The 22,470-nt window shown below is 38.1% G+C and overlaps 2 long non-coding RNA genes and 1 pseudogene across 2 annotated transcripts; all 3 read right to left on the reverse strand.

Annotated features, from left to right (window-relative positions):
- Positions 1 to 9,239: 9,239 nt before the first annotated feature.
- LOC123919049 lies at positions 9,240 to 11,437 on the reverse strand. The gene is made up of 3 exons (XR_006813015.1): positions 11,251 to 11,437; positions 9,910 to 9,964; positions 9,240 to 9,294 (listed from the first exon to the last, which is right to left on the reverse strand). It is a non-coding gene; the product is annotated as an uncharacterized LOC123919049 (long non-coding RNA).
- Positions 11,438 to 12,228: 791 nt separating this feature from the next.
- LOC123914986 lies at positions 12,229 to 12,904 on the reverse strand (annotated as a pseudogene).
- A 388-nt stretch (positions 12,905 to 13,292) lies between these two features.
- Positions 13,293 to 15,564, reverse strand: LOC123916494. The gene is made up of 3 exons (XR_006812157.1): positions 15,305 to 15,564; positions 13,964 to 14,018; positions 13,293 to 13,347 (listed from the first exon to the last, which is right to left on the reverse strand). It is a non-coding gene; the product is annotated as an uncharacterized LOC123916494 (long non-coding RNA).
- Between the last annotated feature and the right edge of the window lie 6,906 nt (positions 15,565 to 22,470).

The raw sequence follows: 22,470 nt of genomic DNA on the forward strand, positions 1-22,470 counted from the left end.
ATTCAGTTATGCCGTTTGGTGTGACCAATGCACCCGGAGTTTTCATGGAGTATATGAACCGAATTTTCCATTCATTTTTGGATAGATTCGTGGTGGTGTTCATTGACGACATTTTGATTTACTCAAAATCCGAGGAAGAGCACGAAGAGCACTTGAGGATTGTTTTGCAAGTCTTGAAGGAGAAGAAGTTGTATGCCAAGTTGTCGAAGTGTGAATTTTGGATGAAAGAAGTGAGTTTCCTAGGGCATATAATTTCAAGTGGAGGAATCGCGGTAGATCCTGCGAAGGTGGACGCTGTGTCACAGTGGGGAACGCCGGAATCTGTTTCGGAGATTAGAAGTTTCCTTGGTTTAGCCGGTTATTATAGAAGATTCATAGAAGGTTTTTCGAAGTTGGCTTTACCGTTAACCAAGTTGACGAGGAAAGATCAAGCGTTTGTTTGGGATGGTATTTGTGAGAAGAGTTTCCAAGAGCTCAAGAGAAGATTGACTACTGCACCCGTGTTGATTTTACCTGATGCCAAAGAGTCGTTCGTCGTGTATTGCGATGCTTCGAAGTTAGGACTTGGTGGAGTGCTTATGCAAGGGGGTAATGTGGTAGCATATGCTTCAAGGCAACTGAAGGTTCACGAGAGGAACTATCCAACGCATGATTTGGAGTTAGCCGCAGTGGTGTTTGCTTTGAAAGTGTGGAGACACTACTTGTATGGATCGAGGTTTGAAGTGTTTAGTGATCACAAGAGTCTGAAATACTTATTCGACCAGAAGGAGTTGAATATGAGGCAACGAAGATGGCTCGAATTCTTAAAGGACTACGATTTTGATTTGAGTTATCACCCCGGAAAAGCCAATGTGGTGGCCGATGCATTAAGTAGGAAAACTTTGCATATGTCATCATTGATGGTGAGAGAGTTAGAGTTGATTGAGGAATTCCGAGACTTGAGTCTTGTGTGTGAGGTTACTTCTTCAAGTGTGAAGCTTGGAATGTTAAGATTGACGAATCCTTTTCTTGAAGATATTAAAGGACGTCAGAAATCGGATAAGAAATTGATGGAGAAGATGGTACTCATCAATGAAGGCAAGGAGACCAATATCAAGATTGACGAAAGTGGAGTCATGAGATTTCAAGGAAGAGTTTGTGTACCGGATGTACCCGAATTAAAGAGAATGATCATGGAAGAAGGTCACAGAAGTGGTTTGAGTATTCATCCTGGAGTAACCAAGATGTATCAGGATTTGAGGAAGTTATTTTGGTGGCCGGGAATGAAGAGGCAAATTTCTGAATTTGTTTATTCCTGTTTAACTTGTCAGAAATCGAAGATTGAACATCAGAAGCCGTTTGGTTTGTTGCAACCAATGTTTATACCAGAATGGAAATGGGATAGCATTGCAATGGATTTTGTGGGAGGTTTACCGAAGACCAAGAAAAGTAACGAGGTGATTTGGGTAGTGGTAGATCGTCTGACGAAGTGTGCTCACTTCATTGCTATCAGGAAAGGTACTTTGGTGCCTAAGTTGGCCGAGATTTATGTGGAGCAGATTGTGAAGCTACATGGTATTCCAACAAGTATTATTTCGGATAGAGATCCGAGATTTACTTCTAGATTTTGGGAAAGCTTGCAAGAAGCTTTAGGAACGAAGTTGAGGTTGAGTTCAGCGTATCACCCTCAGACAGATGGTCAGTCGGAGAGGACGATACAATCCTTAGAGGATTTGTTGAGGGCTTGTGTTTTGGAGCAAAACGTGAATTGGGATTCTTGTTTGCCGTTGGTAGAGTTTACATACAACAACAGTTACCATTCTAGTATCGGAATGGCACCGTTTGAGGCTTTGTATGGGAGAAGGTGTAGGACACCTCTGTGTTGGTATGAAACTGGAGAAGGTGCAATTCTTGGACCAGAGATTGTACAAGAAACAACAGAGAAGATTCGGATGATTCGTGAGAAGATGAAAGCGTCTCAGAGTCGACAGAAGAGTTATCATGATAAGAGGAGGAAGGACATTGAATTCCAAGAGGGGGGTCATGTATTCCTACGAGTTACATCGACTACTGGAGTAGGACGTGCGTTGAAGTCGCGAAAGTTAACATCGAGGTTTATTGGGCCGTTTGAGATTTTGAAGCGAGTTGGGAAAGTTGCGTATAGGATTGCATTACCGCCATCATTGGCGAATTTGCACGATGTTTTCCATGTATCACAGTTGCGCAAGTATGTGTCTAACCCGACACACGTGATAGAATCGGACGATGTTCAAGTGAGGGATGACTTGACCGTCGAGACTGTGCCCTTGAGAATAGAAGGAAGAGAAGTGAAGAGGTTGAGAAACAAAGAGATTGCATCCGTGAAAGTCGTGTGGGGAGGACCGGCTGGTGAGAATGCAACGTGGGAGTTAGAAAGCAAGATGAGAGATTCTTATCCCGATCTGTTTCTAGGTAATTTCGAGGGCGAAATTCTTTTAAGGGGGGTAGGATTGTAACGACCCATTTTTCGTATTCGTATATTTTATTAAATGTTATTTTATTTATTAATTGGCTTTTATTATTTTAGTGAGCGGCGAATAATTATTTAGCCGAGCGTAAGTTATTAGACGCGAGAACCTTTGTTTTGGGCTTAATGGGCGTGAGAGGCAATGGGCCTAAGCCAATTGGGCTTGGTTCATTACTTTTAGGGAGAGGTATTTAAGGAAAACTTGTCATGAGACTTAGCTCATTTCATGATCTTTTGTCTTAGAAGCAAGAGAGAGCTAAGCTAGGGTTTGATCAAGAGAGAAAGCTTGAGCAAGAGAAGGCTAGGATCATCATCTTTGCTTAAGGTAAGAGATTAGAATTCATGATTCTTGAGTGGCAAGGAGAGGGGAGATTGTCTATGTCTCCATTCCCGAACTCTCCCACTCAATTTCTTTTAGACTTTTGATTAAGCTTTTGTAAGTGAGTGTGATGTTCTTCATCATCACTTTGTGTGTGTTAATCACTAGCTTGATTTCATGAAGAATATGTATGTATTTGAATCATGTTTGAAAAGTTTATGAAAGTTACTTAAAACCCAAGAAATTGGCATGATTTTGATTGTTTGATGTATTTGGATGTTTGGAAGGGATGATTAATGTTCCTTGATACCATATATGCTTGAAATAGCTGTTTATAAGAATTTATAACATGTTTGAGTGAATTTTTGAGTTGATTCAATGTTAAACCGCCTTATTGAAACTCAAGAACAGATATTTTTCTGGTATAGTTCGCTAAGCGACCAGGAGTTCGCTGTAGCGAACATGTTCGCTGAAGCTCGCCAATTCTCGCCATGAGTAGGTGATTCTCTGGTGATGTTCGTGTAGGCTCGCTAAGCCTTCGCTCAGCGAATAGTTCGTTGAAGCTCGCCAATGCTCGCCATGAGCAGGTGACTTCCTGGTGAGGTTCGCCATGTCTCGCTGAGGCTTCGCTTAGCGAAGGCCTCTGTGACAGCAATTTTTGTTGATGTTTCTAAGTGTGATTAGGCACTTGTAACATGGTTTAGGGGTATCCTTACATGATTGTTGATACATGTTGATACTGTTAATGCTTATTGTTAATCGTTATATGATTGATAAACGTGTATGCAATAAGTTGTAGCTTAAAGTGAGCAATGTGATGTTTTGGCATTAATTTGCAATGTTAAGTGGATGTGTTAGGATTGTGTTCCCGCATTCATAATGAGTAGCTTCGAGCTAGAAATATCATATTGATGATATGTGCAAACATACATGCATTCATGTATATATATATGTTGAATTGGAAACTTGGGTTCCAATAGGTTTAAATGGATTTTTGAGTCCATAAGGAAGCCGAGGATCGGATTTGATGAATCCATAAGATCTAGAGCTGCTATCCAGCAGGATATAAAACTGTTTAACTTATCCATGAGGGATATGAAGGTTTGGTAAGTTCCGAACAATCCGGCAAGATGTAAAACTGTTTAACTTATCCATGAGGGGTAAAAGGCAATTGGTACCACATGCATTGGTCGTGTCTAGGGATGGCATGACATAGAATGATTGGCATTAGATACATTAGGGTAAATGCGCATATATTTGATAAATGGTATGTGACATTATCTGGTTGAACTGTGCTAAACTTTATTAATTGATAACTGTTTGGTACGACGTTTTGGCGTGAGTTAGAATATGTATGATAGTTCGAAAGTGTAAGGTCTTTCTTATACTCGTATGATATGCGATTATGTTTTTCTAACTCTCTGCTTTGTGTTAATTGCTGGACCTTTGGGGGTTCAGATATTCAGGCTGAGGACTGTGCCGACGTTTAGAATGCTGCTTTAGCTCGGTGTTGAAGTACCTTTTGGTGAGGAGACTTAGCATAGATTACTCCTCTTAGTACTAGCTTTTGGTTAGAGTTTGTAAATAGTAAATGCTCTGGTAATGTAACATCGAGTCGGGGATTACGCTTGGATTTCATCGTATATCGGTGTTACCTTTTGATATGCTAGTTCTTGTATAAGTGACATCCTTAGGGATGAATATGGCTTATGTATATATATATATGTATATATATGCATGCTTGGTGGGATTGAATCCGCTGTTGCTTTTCATGTTAAATTTCATGACGCTCTGTGTGTATGCTTGTGTTTTAATTACCGCGTGGCACTCTGCCTTTACACTTGTTAAAAAGTTTTTAAAATTACGTTTTTAAGGGTAGTATGGGTTAGGGTGTTACACTGTGCACTTGCAGATCCACCATCAATAATAAAAATACCTGAGTTATATTAGTAATTTCCCAACATATTATGAGCAAGAATTGAGCTCAATACTTTTAAAACACTCAACTCTCATAACACAAAAAAAAAATTGTGTTAGTGAACTGAGGCGTTAAAAAATGATAGTCTCAATGGTGAAAGTTCAGCTGGTAGAGCTCACGGTTGATGATGATTGGTGTGATTCCTCCGTTTGGAGGGGAAAAGTACCGGCTAAAATGTTAACACTCTGACGCTCAAGTCAATATTTGAATGAGGTAAAGAAATGCTAAATTGGAGGCGCATATATCATACATTGAAATTTGTGTATGAATGCTTATATAAAAGAATATTAGAGTTTAATTGTAGTAGGGCCCCCCATGTGTAGAGGATCAGCCACACATATAATCTGGAGTGTCCAGCTGGGATAGCTTACAAACATATGCGGTGACTTTATGTGGTCGCCTTATAAATTTTGCAATTTTATCCATGCTAACACTAGTATGAGAGAAGTCAAAAATAGATAAATATCGACGGCTATTTAAATGTAATAAATATTTTCCAACTAATAAATAGTAACAATTATAATAATAATAATTAAAATAATATTCAATGTATCCTTGTAAAACAATAATATTTCAATGTATAATTCTTTTTTGTGTACATATTCGATGTAATATTACTATGATTCTCAATGTATTGCTATAACATTGAATATTTCAATGTAATATTACCAGTTACATAAATTTTATGTTATTCTCATTTTTAGTAAAATCACCAATTAACTAGGTAGCTAAGATGCTGCCAAAATGCGTGTGTGTATATATATATATATATGACCTAAAGTTAGCATATCCATATAGTATATTCATGACAAGAGGAAAAAAAATCATAGAGCTAGAACGTGCAAGTCTATATTGTTTTAAGATGGTTGCGACACAAAACAAATGCTTTCTTGTGATTTTTGTGTTCCTCTGCTTCTTCTCAATCCATATTCAAGTTAGAGGTATTTTTTGCTTCAAATGTCCATAGCTAAAAAAATATTAGAACATTGGATTTCGAAAATTTAAAATTTGTTATTTCCTTGTTAATTAGTTTGTATTAAGTTTATTTATTTTTTTATGCAGCAAGAGTATTAAAAGAAAGAAGCAACCAAAGTAGCGAAGATGCCAACAAAGCTCAAGAACATAGTGAAGTACATGCTGAAATGTTTAAGATAAAAGAAGTGGAAGATAATTTGGATTCTGGATTTTTCTCCATAGATTATGCTCCAATATAAGCCGAACCACCGAGTCACAATAATTGGGCAGGTTATGGGCCCGTTAGAGGATCGACTGTATAGAAACCCAAATTCTAGGCATCAAAACAATTTATACAATAAATGAATACGATTTAAATAAGATTTTTGTTCTACCAATTATTGTGTTTATATGTTTAAGTCATATTAAGTTTTTTTTGCTTGAACTCAGTTTCTCAAAATTCAAAAGATGTTATTCTTTTAGTCTCTCCCGTTAATTTAAATAAAGTTTTATGATTTTGAGAGTTCTCTTAATACATTTCATTATTTTTTTTAATACACACGCATTTCTTCTAAAATATTATTGTTGCATCTACAAGAGTTTTTTATAATTATACTTGTTAAACCATTATTTGTATTGTGATCACTGTCGTTCCGTGATCAAAATAAATTCAAAATAATAGTAGTACAAGGTGGTTAACCTTGGTCGTTCTCAAGGACTCGCAATCAGTTTAACAATATTAGAACCAAATTAAAAACACCAGTTAACAATATATGCCTAAAAGCACTCGGATAATAAGAAAAACCAAACTAGAGATCAAGGAACAACAATATTGGCTAATGTATTCGCCAGCTAATTAGTTTTATGCTATCTTCCCAATCTAACTTCAACATACGACGAATCTTATTAACAAGTGATCTCCTACGGTCTATAGGGATACAAAAACCAATATTTTTTTAAGTGTAAACTGAATATCCTCCGCACGCAACTTCAGAGATTAATCTTTCGCGTCTTGTGAGACTCAAATGGATGACAAACTCTCCCTAAAAGTTCTAACGCTATTGTATAACCAACAAGGCCCTAACACTATGTTTCACTTTTACCCGCACAACTATCTCTAAACAACAAAGCGAATGCAAAACTATTCCTAAGCGAAACTTGTAATTCTGGCACAATCCATGTGGAGAACGATAACTTATCACTTTATTACTTAGTTGCGATTCTGTGCACTTGCAGATCCACCATCAATAATAAAAATACCTGAGTTATATTAGTAATTTCCCAATATATTATGAGCAAGAATTGATCTCAATACTTTTAAAACACTCAACTCTCATAACACAAAAAATAATTGTGTTAGTGAACTGAGGCGTTAAAAAATGATAGTCTCAATGGTGAAAATTCAGCTGGTAGAGCTCACGGTTGATGATGATTGGTGTGATTCCTCCGTTTGGAGGGGAAAAGTACCTGCTAAAAAGTTAACACTCCGACGCTCAAGTCAATATTTGAATGAGGTAAAGAAATGCTAAATTGGAGGCGCATATATCATACATTGAAATTTGTGTATGAATGCTTATATAAAAGAATATTCGAGTTTAATTGTAGTAGGGCCCCCCATGTGTAGAGGATCAGCCACACATATAATCCGGAGTGTCCAGCTGGGATAGCTTACATTCATATGCGGTGACTTTATGTGGTCGCCTTATAAATTTTGCAATTTTATCCATGCTAACACTAGTATGAGAGAAGTAAAAAATAGATAAATATCAACGGCTATTTAAATATCAACATTGGATTTAGAAAATTTAAAATTTGTTATTTCATTGTTAATTAGTTTGTATTAAGTTTATTTATTTTTTTATGCAGCAAGAGTATTAAAAGAAAGAAGCAACCAAAGTAGCGAAGATGCCAATAAAGCTCAAGAACATAGTGAAGTACATGCTGAAATGTTTAAGATAAAAGATGTAACACCCCGTTTTTCAAAGCATAAAAAGGGGTATTATTTATTTATTTATTTTTTAAATCAACACGCTTAAATAAAATGGCACGCGTGAACGCCCGCAGCTATCTCGGCAATTCGTCATTCAATAGAAAATAAATATAACATCAACACATTATATTGCAGGGCTTCCTCGAAGCAAAGTGTGTACCTGAATAATTTACATACAACGGATATAGCAAGTTCATTGATCAGTGCATTTTAATGCACATTCTTCTACTATTGTACTAGTGTATTCCTATGGTTTAATTTACTATTTTCACTATTTTAATGTGTTTTTATGTTTAAGTTTATTTCTAACTTTATTTTATTTTCGCACTTAATTTATGAATAAATAGCACTTTGACACCCTTCCAATCCGCAGGTCATAACTGGAGTTACAAATATCGGATTGAGGCGCGGGAAGATGAGTTGGAAAGCTGAGATCAAGAGCTACATCTTTCATGTTGAGGCCAAAACCCAGTTCGGAGCGAAAGTGTGTCAAATAATTGCATCTATGTTCCAGACGAATTTAATTTCAGCACAACTTTATGTTTTTCGGCCCAATTGTTTTATGGCCCATTTTGCTTGCTGTATTTAAACGAAAACCTGACCTAGGTCAGGGATTCATTCACGCATTGTAGAACGGAAAAGCGGCTGCTCCATTTTTATGGAGAACTAAACTTATTTTCCATCCATTGGTGTGAGGAATTCTTGTTCTTGATTCTTGAGGTTCGGTTTAATATCAATTCATATGTTTATGCTTATCATATATCAATTCAATTTTCGTGTTCCTATTTTATGTATGAGTTTGATTCAATTGATGCTTAATTATTCTGTTTCAAATTCATATATTCATGCTATTGAAACTATTCGAATTCGTTTATCGCTTGTTGAATTGATTTGAATAGGGAATTGTTATATGCTTTTTCGCTTGTAAAAAGGGCTGAATGAGTTATTGTTAAGATCTTATCTATGTTATTGTTGACGCTTGATCATCCCCATAGTTAATTGAACACGTTGATGCTTAATCAACGATTCTTTATAGAATTGAATTAGGCTTGTTAAATTAGTTCTATAATCAGCCAAGCATAAACTAACGAACAATCTTTTGAGAACCTAGGATAGATGATAAACAAGATTCCCCTAAAACCAATGGATTGATTGCCCCTTATATTGATTAATTTCGTCATCTCTTTACTGCTTTCAAACTGAAACCCCCATAATTTACAGTTTGTACTCGATTCTTATTTTCACTAATTGTCAAATCAGAGGTCCTTGTGAGACGACCAAGGTTAACTACCTTGTACTACTCTTTAATTAAAAATATTTTGATCACGAAACGACCGTGATCATTCATCAACCAAAAAGACACGAGTCATGAACCGAATATATCACAAGGCCCAACGGCACTAACATGTCTGAGTATAATGTATAAAACATACAGTCATCCCAAAATATAACCTAGGCCCTAAGCCTACCAAAATGTAGCCTAACAAGCGCTACTCTCTACACTCCGGGATAGTCCACGAAGTCCTCGCCGTCCACACGGCCTACGGTCTCAGATGGCGCTCCATCGTCTGGGGTGGGAGGAGCCCGCGATATGGCATGCAAAATAAGGGTCACCAACTGGAACTAGGAATAAAATACCGAATACACATACCAGAATAGAAAGCGGTAAACACTTATCACATCCTCACACCAAGAAGAATAAATAAAGTGCACACATACCCTAATGCAAGACCTCTAATGAATGGTTGTGGCACAATCACCCAGATCGAATGCCACATGCATGAATTCCGGAAAAAGGTGGATTACACCCGGCACAATCACCCATATCAAATGCCAACTCAATTGGTGGATACTCCGGAGTACAATCACCCAGATCAAATACCGGCTCCGTTAACGGCGGTACAATCACCCAGATCAAATACCGTCTCCGTTAAAGGCGGAAGTATCACCCGGTACAATCACCCAGATCAAATACCGACAATGTTTGCATGAGCATACGTCCCTACATATACTAATGCAACAAACATACACATATTCATAACCACATGTCAACACATATACTTCCCACCTATACGTAAGACAAATAACATCGAAAACAACCAAGCACACAAGCATGGAACCACAACAAGCATAACCACAAGCATACCCTAATGCTATTGACGGAAATAAAAAGGTGCCCTTACCTCGGCGAAACTTCCAATTACAAACGATTCCGAGTTATGCAACAATTCGTGCGCCCTAAAATAGTGGAGCGTACAATCCATAAGTCACGCCCAAAGTATTATAATGAAACTAAACCTATCAACAAAGGTCAAGAGGCATCTAAGGCACTTCCTAACACTCTCGGATATTATATTCGAGTCCTCCCCATGGTGATTAAAAATTCCCGAAGTTAAATACACTATTTTTCACAAAACAAACACATTTTCGTTTTCAAAGCATACCATTGCTCTCTATGGTTTTAAACTTCAAAGGACACTTTCACACACTACCAAAACACTTGAAAACAACCTAAAAATTTTACGAAAATGTCTCGACAAAATAATCGTGTTTTTCTTGCGTCGCAAGTTTCAAGTTTTTCTTTCCAAATACAATCCTATAATCATACTTTTACACACTTAAGATCATTCATCAAAAACATGATCATTTTTTCAACATTGTGGACTTGGAAAATTTTTGGAAATCCTCCCATTTTTTTTTCCTTTTAGGGGCTGCCCCCAAAAACCAAAATCACACTTCCGCTCAAAATTTTCCGCTTCCGAGAGCTTGGTAATATCCCATAATACCCCCGAGTCACTAATCCAAGCACCCAAAGATTTTCCGGGCAAAGCCTCTAATTACGACATTTTAAATTTTTGGTTCTTTGAGACACAACCCACACCAAAACCATTTTTACCCCATTTTTACCCAAATCTTTTTGCATGGTAATTCGCCCTAGGCCACAATCGTGCCTCCCCCAAAGCCTTAACAATTTTTGAAAACTCCTCCTCACTTTTCAAAATTTTCCTCATGGCAAAAGTTTTGAAAACTAGGCCAACACTCAAATTTTTTTACAATGCCACATCCTAGCAATCCTCTATTAGTTCACAAAGCCATTACATTGATCATTTGAACCACTTAGCATCAAAACAAAAGTTTCTAAGAAAATATGTTCATTATGCCTCAAGAACACACACCAAAAAATTATTTTTCTTGTATCACCAAACCAAGACCATAATCCAATATCCATTTTGCCACAAAGCTCAAATACAACCTCAAAAATAAAAGCACAACAAAATTTCACAAAGTTATGACCATTTCAAAATTATTTCTTCAAAACCTAACAAAATTTTGTGAAACTTTCAATCACCATGAGAATCCAAACTTTCCAAGCTTAAACAAGCTTATATACTAATCCTAAACACTTCCCTAAAACCACAATCAACCAAAACTAACATCCTAGAAAATTCTCAAGAATCATGCTCAAGAACAATTTCTAAAACTAGGAGAATTAGAGCAACAAAGGTAAGGAATTGGTTAGTTACCTTATGAGTAGTGATATCCTTGCAAGTTCCTTGATCCAACAAGACAATTCCTAGCTTGAATGGGTGAGAAATGAAAAATCAATGAAGCTTTGTGTGAGAGGGAGAGAAGGACGGTTTGTGAGAGAAGAGAAGGAGAGGTTTCACAATTTTTTCTAAGTCCCAAAAGTCTACCAAACAAAACCTATGACAAGTGGTCTTGCTGCACCATGACCACTTGATCAAAAGCACTTTCCCTTGGCCAATCCTAGCCCTCCAATTCCCTTACACAAATATCTAGATATTTCTAACACGCCCCACAACCTTCGCGCGCCGCGACGAGCAAAATTCGTAAAAACAAAAAACTTACGGAACGAACGTCCGTCTCAAAATATTTCCAAAACTTATCGCCGAATCTTTTTTTCGCGACTGTAATTTTCTTCCACGCTCTCGAAAATTAATCTCAGGACATATCCTAACTCGCGCAGATATATAAACCTTCTATCTGAAATTTTACTGAATTCCGAAACCGTAAAATTTTACGACAGCGGGTAAAATATTGCCCGTTTTCTCGAAAACTAGAACAACTCGAAAAATGGATCTCTAAAGTCGCAGGAACAACCTCATCCATAAAAGAAGACTAATGAAACCAACCTCATGCTATTCCGACACTCGAGCGCGAAACAAGCACGATTTCTGCGAATCCGCCTCTTACGGAAACGATCATAACTTGAGTTCCGATTGTCCAATTGAGACGCACCAATAATCGTTGGAAAGCTAACGACGAGATCTACAACTTTCATGTTGACCATAAAAACCAAATCAAAACGCAAAGGGGGCAAAAAGGCACGTATACGTTCAGACTTCACACAAAACAGTTTTTCTACACTTGTTTTCAACGCAACGTGCTTACGAATTTGAAAAACGACTCAATTGACTTCAACCAAACATTCATGTTAATCCAAATACAACGAACACATAATATCCTTAATGTACAATGAAATTATGGGTCTTACATTACTACCCAACAAAAAAGAAGTTTCGTCCTCGAAACTTAAACGTCGTGGAATAACTCCGGATATTGCTCTTTTATTTTGTTTTCAAGTTCCCATGTTGCATCTCCGGTAGCTTCGTTCCAAATTACCTTAACCAAAGGTATTTCTTTTGTCCTCAAAAGCTTCATCTTCCTATCCGTAATCTTGATCGGCGGAACCTTTAATGACAAATTCTCTTTTAATTGAATGTCATCCGGCTTGATCACATGTGAAGGGTCGGGAGTATATTTTCTCAACTAAGAAACATGGAACACATCATGAATCCGAGATAGTACCGGTGGTAACGCGATACGATAAGCTACCTTTCCTATCCTTTCCGTAATTTGATACGGTCCAATAAACTTCGGAGTTAATTTCTTAGCTTTCAAAACTCTTCCAACACCTGTGGTCGGTGTAACTCTAAGAAATACATGATCACCCGCTTCAAATTCCAAAGGCCTACGATGCTTATCCGCATAACTCTTTTGCCTATCTTGTGTAGCTTTCAATCTTGCCCGGATTTGCTTAACTTTATCCGTTGTTTGTTGCACCATTTCAGGCCCTACAATTATGCTTTCACCATCTTGATACCAACACAAAGGAGTCTGACATCTTCTACCGTAAAGTGCCTCAAATGGAGCCATTCCGATGCTTGCATGATGACTATTATTATACGTAAAAGGGGTATTATTTTTTTTTTAAATCAACACGCTTAAATAAAATGGCGCGCGTCAACGCCCGCAGCTATCTCGGCAATTCGTCATTCAATAGAAAATAAATATAACATCAACACATTATATTACAGGGCTTCCTCAAAGCAAAGTGTGTACCTGAATAATTTACATACAACGGATATAGCAAGTTCATCAACCAAAAAGACACGAGTCATGAACCGAATATATCACAAGGCCCAACGGCACTAACATGTCTGAGTATAATGTACAAAACATACAGTCATCCCAAAATATAACCTAGGCCCTAAGCCTACCAAAATGTAGCCTAACAAGCGCTACTCTCTACACTCCGGGATAGTCCACGAAGTCCTCGCCGTCCACACGGCCTACGGTCTCAGATGGCGCTCCATCGTCTGGGGTGGGAGGAGCCCGCGATATGGCATGCAAAATAAGGGTCACCAACTGGAAACTAGTAATAAAATACCGAATACACATACCAGAATAGAAAGCGGTAAACACTTATCACATCCTCACACCAAGAAGAATAAATAAAGTGCACACATACCCTAATGCAAGACCTCTAATGAATGGTTGTGGCACAATCACCCAGATCGAATGCCACATGCATGAATTTCGGAAAAAGGTGGATTACACCCGGCACAATCACCCAGATCAAATGCCAACTCAATTGGTGGATACTCCGGAGTACAATCACCCAGATCAAATACCGGCTCCGTTAACGGCGGTACAATCACCCAGATCAAATACCGTCTCCGTTAAAGGCGGAAGTATCACCCGATACAATCACCCAGATCAAATACCGACAATGTTTGCATGAGCATACGTCCCTACATATACTAATGCAACAAACATACACATATTCATAACCACATGTCAACACATATACTTCCCACCTATACGTAAGACAAATAACATCGAAAACAACCAAGCACACAAGCATGGAACCACAACAAGCATAACCACAAGCATACCCTAATGCTATTGACGGAAATAAAAAGGTGCCCTTACCTCGGCGAAACTTCCAATTACAAACGATTCCGAGTTATGCAACAATTCGTGCGCCCTAAAATAGTGGAGCGTACAATCCATAAGTCACGCCCAAAGTATTATAATGAAACTAAACCTATCAACAAAGGTCTAGAGGCATCTAAGGCACTTCCTAACACTCTCGGATATTATATTCGAGTCCTCCCCATGGTGATTAAAAATTCCCGTAGTTAAATACACTATTTTTCACAAAACAAACACATTTTCGTTTTCAAAGCATACCATTGCTCTCTATGGTTTTAAACTTCAAAGGACACTTTCACACACTACCAAAACACTTGAAAACAACCTAAAAATTTTACGAAAATGTCTCGACAAAATAATCGAGTTTTTCTTGCGTCGCAAGTTTCAAGTTTTTCTTTCCAAATACAATCCTATAATCATACTTTTACACACCTAAGATCATTCATCAAAAACATGATCATTTTTTCAACATTGTGGACTTATAAAAATTTTGGAAATCCTCCCATTTTTTTTTCCTTTTAGGGGCTACCCCCAAAAACCAAAATCACACTTCCGCTCAAAATTTTCCGCTTCCGAGAGCTTGGTAATATCCCATAATACCCCCGAGTCACTAATCCAAGCACCCAAAAATTTTCCGGGCAAAGCCTCTAATTACGACATTTTAAATTTTTGGTTCTTTGAGACACAACCCACACCAAAACCATTTTTACCCCATTTTTACCCAAATCTTTTTGCATGGTAATTCGCCCTAGGCCACAATCGTGCCTCCCCCAAAGCCTTAACAATTTTTGAAAACTCCTCGTCACTTTTCAAAATTTTCCTCATGGCAAAAGTTTTGAAAACTAGGCCAACACTCAAATTTTTTTACAATGCCACATCCTAGCAATCCTCTATTAGTTCACAAAGCCATTACATTGATCAATTGAACCACTTAGCATCAAAACAAAAGTTTCTAAGAAAATATGTTCATTATGCCTCAAGAACACACACCAAAAAATTATTTTTCTTGTATCACAAAACCAAGACCATAATCCAATATCCATTTTGCCACAAAGCTCAAATACAACCTCAAAAATAAAAGCACAACAAAATTTCACAAGGTTATGACCATTTCAAAATTATTTCTTCAAAACCTAACAAAATTTTGTGAAACTTTCAATCACCATGAGAATCCAAACTTTCCAAGCTTAAACAAGCTTATATACTAATCCTAAACACTTCCCTAAAACCACAATCAACCAAAACTAACATCCTAGAAAATTCTCAAGAATCATTCTCAAGAACAATTTCTAAAACTAGGAGAATTAGAGCAACAAAGGTAAGGAATTGGTTAGTTACCTTATGAGTAGTGATATCCTTGCAAGTTCCTTGATCCAACAAGACAATTCCTAGCTTGAATGGGTGAGAAATGAAAAATCAATGAAGCTTTGTGTGAGAGGGAGAGAAGGACGGTTTGTGAGAGAAGAGAAGGAGAGGTTTCACAATTTTTTCTAAGTCCCAAAAGTCTACCAAACAAAACCTATGACAAGTGGTCTTGCTCCACCATGACCACTTGATCAAAAGCACTTTCCCTTGGCCAATCCTAGCCCTCCAATTCCCTTACAAAAATATCTAGATATTTCTAACACGCCCCACAACCTTCGCGCGCCGCGACTAGCAAAATTCGTAAAAACAGAAACTTACGGAACAAACGTCCGTCTCAAAATATTTCCAAAACTTATCGCCGAATCTTTTTTTCGCGACTGTAATTTTCTTCCACGCTCTCGAAAATTAATCTCAGGACATATCCTAACTCGCGCAGATATATAAACCTTCTATCTGAAATTTTACTGAATTCCGAAACCGTAAAATTTTACGACAGCGGGTAAATTATTGCCCGTTTTCTCGAAAACTAGAACAACTCGAAAAATGGATCTCTAAAGTCGCAGGAACAACCTCATCCATAAAAGAAGACTCATGAAACCAACCTCATGCTATTCCGACACTCGAGCGCGAAACAAGCATGATTTCTGCGAATCCGCCTCTTACGGAAACGATCATAACTTGAGTTCCGATTATCCAATTGAGACGCACCAATAATCGTTGGAAAGCTAACGACGAGATCTACAACTTTCATGTTGACCATAAAAACCAAATCAAAACGAAAAGGGGGCAAAAAGGCACGTATACGTTCAGACTTCACACAAAACAGTTTTTCTACACTTGTTTTCAACGCAGCGTGCTTACGAATTTGAAAAACGACTCAATTGACTTCAACCAAACATTCATGTTAATCCAAATACAACGAACACTTAATATCCTTAATGTACAATGAAATTATGGGTCTTACATTACTACCCAACAAAAAGAAGTTTCGTCCTCGAAACTTAAACGTCGTGGAATAACTCCGGATATTGCTCTTTTATTTTGTTTTCAAGTTCCCATGTTGCATCTCTGGTAGCTTCGTTCCAAATTACCTTAACCAAAGGTATTTCTTTTGTCCTCAAAAGCTTCATCTTCCTATCCGTAATCTTGATCGGCGGAACCTCAAATGACAAATTCTCTTTTAATTGAATGTCATCCGGCTTGATCACATGTGAAGGGTCGGGAGTATATTTTCTCAACTGAGAAACATGGAACACATCATGAATCCGAGATAGTACCGGTGGTAACGCGATACGATAAGCCTATCCTTTCCGTAATTTGATACGGTCCAATAAACTTCGGAGTTAATTTCTTAGCTTTCAAAACTCTTCCAACACCCGTGGTCGGTGTAACTCTAAGAAATACATGACCATAAAAAGGGGTATTATTATTTTTTTTTTTTAAATCAACACGCTTAAATAAAATGGCGCGCGTGAACGCCCGCAGCTATCTCGGCAATTCGTCATTCAATAGAAAATAAATATAACATCAACACATTATATTACAGGGCTTCCTCGAAGCAAAGTGTGTACCTGAATAATTTACATACAACGGATATAGCAAGTTCATCAACCAAAAAGACACGAGTCATGAACCGAATATATCACAAGGCCCAACGACACTAACATGTCTCAGTATAATGTATAAAACATACAGTCATCCCAAAATATAACCTAGGCCCTAAGCCTACCAAAATGTAGCCTAACAAGCGCTACTCTCTACACTCCGGGATAGTCCACGAAGTCCTCACCGTCCACACGGCCTACGGTCTCATATGGCGCTCCATCGTCTGGGGGTGGGAGGAGCCCACGATATGGCATGCAAAATAAGGGTCACCAACTGGAAACTAGTAATAAAATACCGAATACACATACCAGAATAGAAAGCGGTAAACACTTATCACATCCTCACACCAAGAAGAATAAATAAAGTGCACACATACCCTAATGCAAGACCTCTAATGAATGGTTGTGGCACAATCACCCAGATCGAATGCCACATGCATGAATTCCGGAAAAAGGTGGATTACACCCGGCACAATCACCCAGATCAAATGCCAACTCAATTGGTGGATACTCCGGAGTACAATCACCCAGGTCAAATACCGGCTCCGTTAACAGCGGTACAATCACCCAGATCAAATACCGTCTCCGTTAAAGGCGGAAGTATCACCCGGTACAATCACCCAGATCAAATACCGACAATGTTTGCATGAGCATACGTCCCTACATATACTAATGCAACAAACATACACATATTCATAACCACATGTCAACACATATACTTCCCACCTATACGTAAGACAATAACATCGAAAACAACCAAGCACACAAGCATGGAACCACAACAAGCATAACCACAAGCATACCCTAATGCTATTGGCGGAAATAAAAAGGTGCCCTTACCTCGGCGAAACTTCCAATTACAAACGATTCCGAGTTATGCAACAATTCGTGCGCCCTAAAATAGTGGAGCGTACAATCCATAAGTCACGCCCAAAGTATTATAATGAAACTAAACCTATCAACAAAGGTCTAGAGGCATCTAAGGCACTTCCTAACACTCTCGGATATTATATTCGAGTCCTCCCCATGGTGATTAAAAATTCCCGAAGTTAAATACACTATTTTTCACAAAACAAACACATTTTCGTTTTCAAAGCATACCATTGCTCTCTATGGTTTTAAACTTCAAAGGACACTTTCACACACTACCAAAACACTTGAAAACAACCTAAAAATTTTACGAAAATGTCTCGACAAAATAATCGAGTTTTTTTTGCGTCGCAAGTTTCAAGTTTTTCTTTCCAAATACAATCCTATAATCATACTTTTACACACCTAAGATCATTCATCAAAAACATGATCATTTTTTCAACATTGTGGACTTAGAAAAATTTTGGAAATCCTCCCATTTTTTTTTCCTTTTAGGGGCTGCCCCCAAAAACCAAAATCACACTTCCGCTCAAAATTTTCCGCTTCCGAGAGCTTGGTAATATCCCATAATACCCCCGAGTCACTAATCCAAGCACCCAAAAATTTTCCGGGCAAAGCCTCTAATTACGACATTTTAAATTTTTGGTTCTTTGAGACACAACCCACACCAAAACCATTTTTACCCAAATCTTTTTGCATGGTAATTCGCCCTAGGCCACAATTTTTTACCCAAATCTTTCAAAAATTGGTATGGCCTAGGGCGAATTACCATGCAAAAAGATTTGGGTAAAAATGGGGTAAAAATGGTTTTGGTGTGGGTTGTGTCTCAAAGAACCAAAAATTTAAAATGTCGTAATTAGAGGCTTTGCCCGGAAAATTTTTGGGTGCTTGGATTAGTGACTCGGGGGTATTATGGGATATTACCAAGCTCTTGGAAGCGGAAAATTTTGAGCGGAAGTGTGATTTTGGTTTTTGGGGGCAGCCCCTAAAAGGAAAAAAAAAAGGGAGGATTTCCAAAATTTTTCTAAGTCCACAATGTTGAAAAAATTATCATGTTTTTGATGAATGATCTTAGGTGTGTAAAAGTATGATTATAGGATTGTATTTGGAAAGAAAAACTTGAAACTTGCGACGCAAGAAAAACTCGATTATTTTGTCGAGACATTTTAGTAAAATTTTTAGGTTGTTTTCAAGTGTTTTGGTAGTGTGTGAAAGTGTCCTTTGAAGTTTAAAACCATAGAGAGCAATGGTATGCTTTGAAAACGAAAATGTGTTTGTTTTGTGAAAAATAGTGTATTTAACTTCGGGAATTTTTAATCACCATGGGGAGGACTCGAATATAATATCCGAGAGTGTTAGGAAGTGCCTTAGATGCCTCTAGACCTTTGTTGATAGGTTTAGTTTCATTATAATACTTTGGGCGTGACTTATGGATTGTACGCTCCACTATTTTAGGGCGCACGAATTGTTGCATAACTCGGAATCGTTTGTAATTGGAAGTTTCGCCGAGGTAAGGGCACCTTTTTATTTCCGCCAATAGCATTAGGGTATGCTTGTGGTTATGCTTGTTGTGGTTCCATGCTTGTGTGCTTGGTTGTTTTCGATGTTATTGTCTTACGTATAGGTGGGAAGTATATGTGTTGACATGTGGTTATGAATATGTGTATGTTTGTTGCATTAGTATATGTAGGGACGTATGCTCATGCAAACATTGTCGGTATTTGATCTGGGTGATTGTACCGGGTGATACTTCCGCCTTTAACGGAGACGGTATTTGATCTGGGTGATTGTACCGCCGTTAACGGAGCCGGTATTTGATCTGGGTGATTGTACTCCGGAGTATCCACCAATTGAGTTGGCATTTGATCTGGGTGATTGTGCCGGGTGTAATCCACCTTTTTCCGGAATTCATGCATGTGGCATTCGATCTGGGTGATTGTGCCACAACCATTCATTAGAGGTCTTGCATTAGGGTATGTGTGCACTTTATTTATTCTTCTTGGTGTGAGGATGTGATAAGTGTTTACCGCTTTCTATTCTGGTATGTGTATTCGGTATTTTATTACTAGTTTCCAGTTGGTGACCCTTATCTTGCATGCCATATCGCGGGCTCCTCCCACCCCTAGACGATGGAGCGCCATCTGAGACCGTAGGCCGTGTGGACGGCGAGGACTTCGTGGACTATCCCGGAGTGTAGAGAGTAGCGCTTGTTAGGCTACATTTTGGTAGGCTTAGGGTGTAACACCCTAACCCATACTACCCTTAAAAACGTAATTTTAAAAACTTTTCAACAAGTGTAAAGGCAGAGTGCCACGCGGTAATTAAAACACAAGCATACACACAGAGCGTCATGAAGTTTAACATGAAAAGCAACAGCGGATTCAATCAAACCAAGCATGCATATATATACATATATATGCATAAGCCATATTCATCCCTAAGGATGTCACTTATACAAGAACTAGCATAAAAAAAAAGGTAACACCGATATACGATGAAAGTCAAGCGTAAACCCCGACTCGATGTTACATTACCAGAGCATTTACTATTTACAAACTCTACCCAAAAACTAGTACTAAAAGGAGAATTCTATGCTAAGTCTCCTCACCAAAAGATACTTCAACACCAAGCTAAAACAGCAGTCTAATCGTCGGCACAGTCCTCAGCCTGAATATCTGAACCCCCAAAGGTCCAGCAAATAACACAAAGCAGAGAGTTAGAAAACATAATCGCATATCATACGAGTATAAGAAGCCTTACACTTTCGAACTATCATACATATTCTAACTCACGCCAAAACGTCGCACTAAGCAGTTATCAATTAATAAGGTTTAACACAAATCAACCAGATAATGTCACATACCATTTATCAAATATATGCGCATTTACCCTAATGTATCTAATGCCAATCAATTCACTGTCATGCCATCCCTAGACATGACTAAATGCATGTGGTACCAAGGTGTCTCACCAACGGTGGACCAAGAACAGTTTTATATCTTGCTGGATATGTCGGAACTTACCGAACCATCTTATCTCCCTTGGATAAGCCAACACAGTTTTATATCCTGTTGGATAGCAACTCTGGACTCATGGATTCATCTAATCCGATCCTCGGCTTCATTATGGACACATAATCCATTTCCGTTATTGGAACCCAAGTTTCCAATGTTCACATACAATCATGAATGCATGTATGTATGCACATATCAACCATATGATATTCTTTAGCTCGAAGCTACTCTTTTATGAATGCGGGAACACAATCCTAACACATTCACTTAACATTACAAATTAATGCCAAAACCTCACATTGCTCACTTTAAGCTACAACTTATTGCATACACGTTTATCAATCATATAACGATTAACAATAAGCATTAACAGTATCAACATGTATCAACAATCATGTAAGGATACCCTTAAACCATGTTACAAGTGCCTAATTACACTTACAACCATTAACAAAAAGTTGCAGGTTCAGTACTGTTCGCTAAGCGAAGCAGTAGCGAACAGGTAGCGAACTATTCGCTAAGCGAAGCTCAGTTCGCTGCAGCGAACTACGTCAGAGGATTACAGGTGCATGGCGAACAGGTAGCGAGCTTGTGGCGAGCAGGTTCGCGTAGCGAAGCTCCTGTTCGCTTAGCGAACTACACCAGAAAGAAAATATTTGTTCTTGAGTTTTCTAAGGCGGTTTAACATTGATTCAGCTCAAAAATTCATTCAAACATGTTATAAATTCTTATAAACAGCAATTTCAAACATATATGGTATCAAGGAACATTAATCATCCCTTCCAAACATCCAAATACATCAAACAATCAAAATCATGCCAATTTCTTGGATTTTAAGTAACTTTCATAAACTTTTCAAACATGATTCAAATACATACATATTCTTCATGGAATTAAGCTAGTGATTAACACATACAAAGTGATGATGAAGAACATCACACTCACATACAAAAGCTTAATCAAAAGTCTAAAAGAAATTGAGTGGGAGAGTTCGGGAATGGAGACATAGACAATCTCCCCTCTCCTTGCCACTCAAGAATCATGAATTCTAATCTCTTACCTTAGCAAAGATGATGATCCAAGCCTTTCCTCTCTTCTCTTGCTCGTGAATCTCCTAGCCAAAACCCTAGCTTAGCTCTAGCTTACAAACTTCTAACTTCTCATGAAAAACAAGTTGTGATACTATTCATGGGTTTGACTTGCTACTTATACTACTTTCTATTGTCATGGACCAAGCCCAATTGGCTTAGGCCCAAATGGCCTCTCACGCCCATTAAGCCCAAAACAAAGGTTCTCGCGTCTAATAACTTACGCTCGGCTAAATAATTATTCGTCGCTCACTAAAATAATAAAAGCCAATTAATAAATAAAATAACATTTAATAAAATATACGAATACGAAAAATGGGTCGTTACAATCCTACCCCCCTTAAAAGAATTTCGCCCTCGAAATTACCTAGAAACAGATCGGGATAAGAATCTCTCATCTTACTTTCCAGCTCCCACGTTGCATTCTCACCAGCCGGTCCTCCCCACATGACTTTCACGGATGCAATCTCTTTGTTTCTCAACCTCTTCACTTCTCTTCCTTCTATTCTCAAAGGTACAGTCTCGATGGTCAAGTCGTCCCTCACTTGAACATCGTCCGATTC

The sequence above is a fragment of the Trifolium pratense genome, linkage group LG3 (genome assembly GCF_020283565.1).
Source record: "Trifolium pratense cultivar HEN17-A07 linkage group LG3, ARS_RC_1.1, whole genome shotgun sequence".
In the NCBI taxonomy this organism is placed as follows: Eukaryota; Viridiplantae; Streptophyta; class Magnoliopsida; order Fabales; family Fabaceae; genus Trifolium; species Trifolium pratense.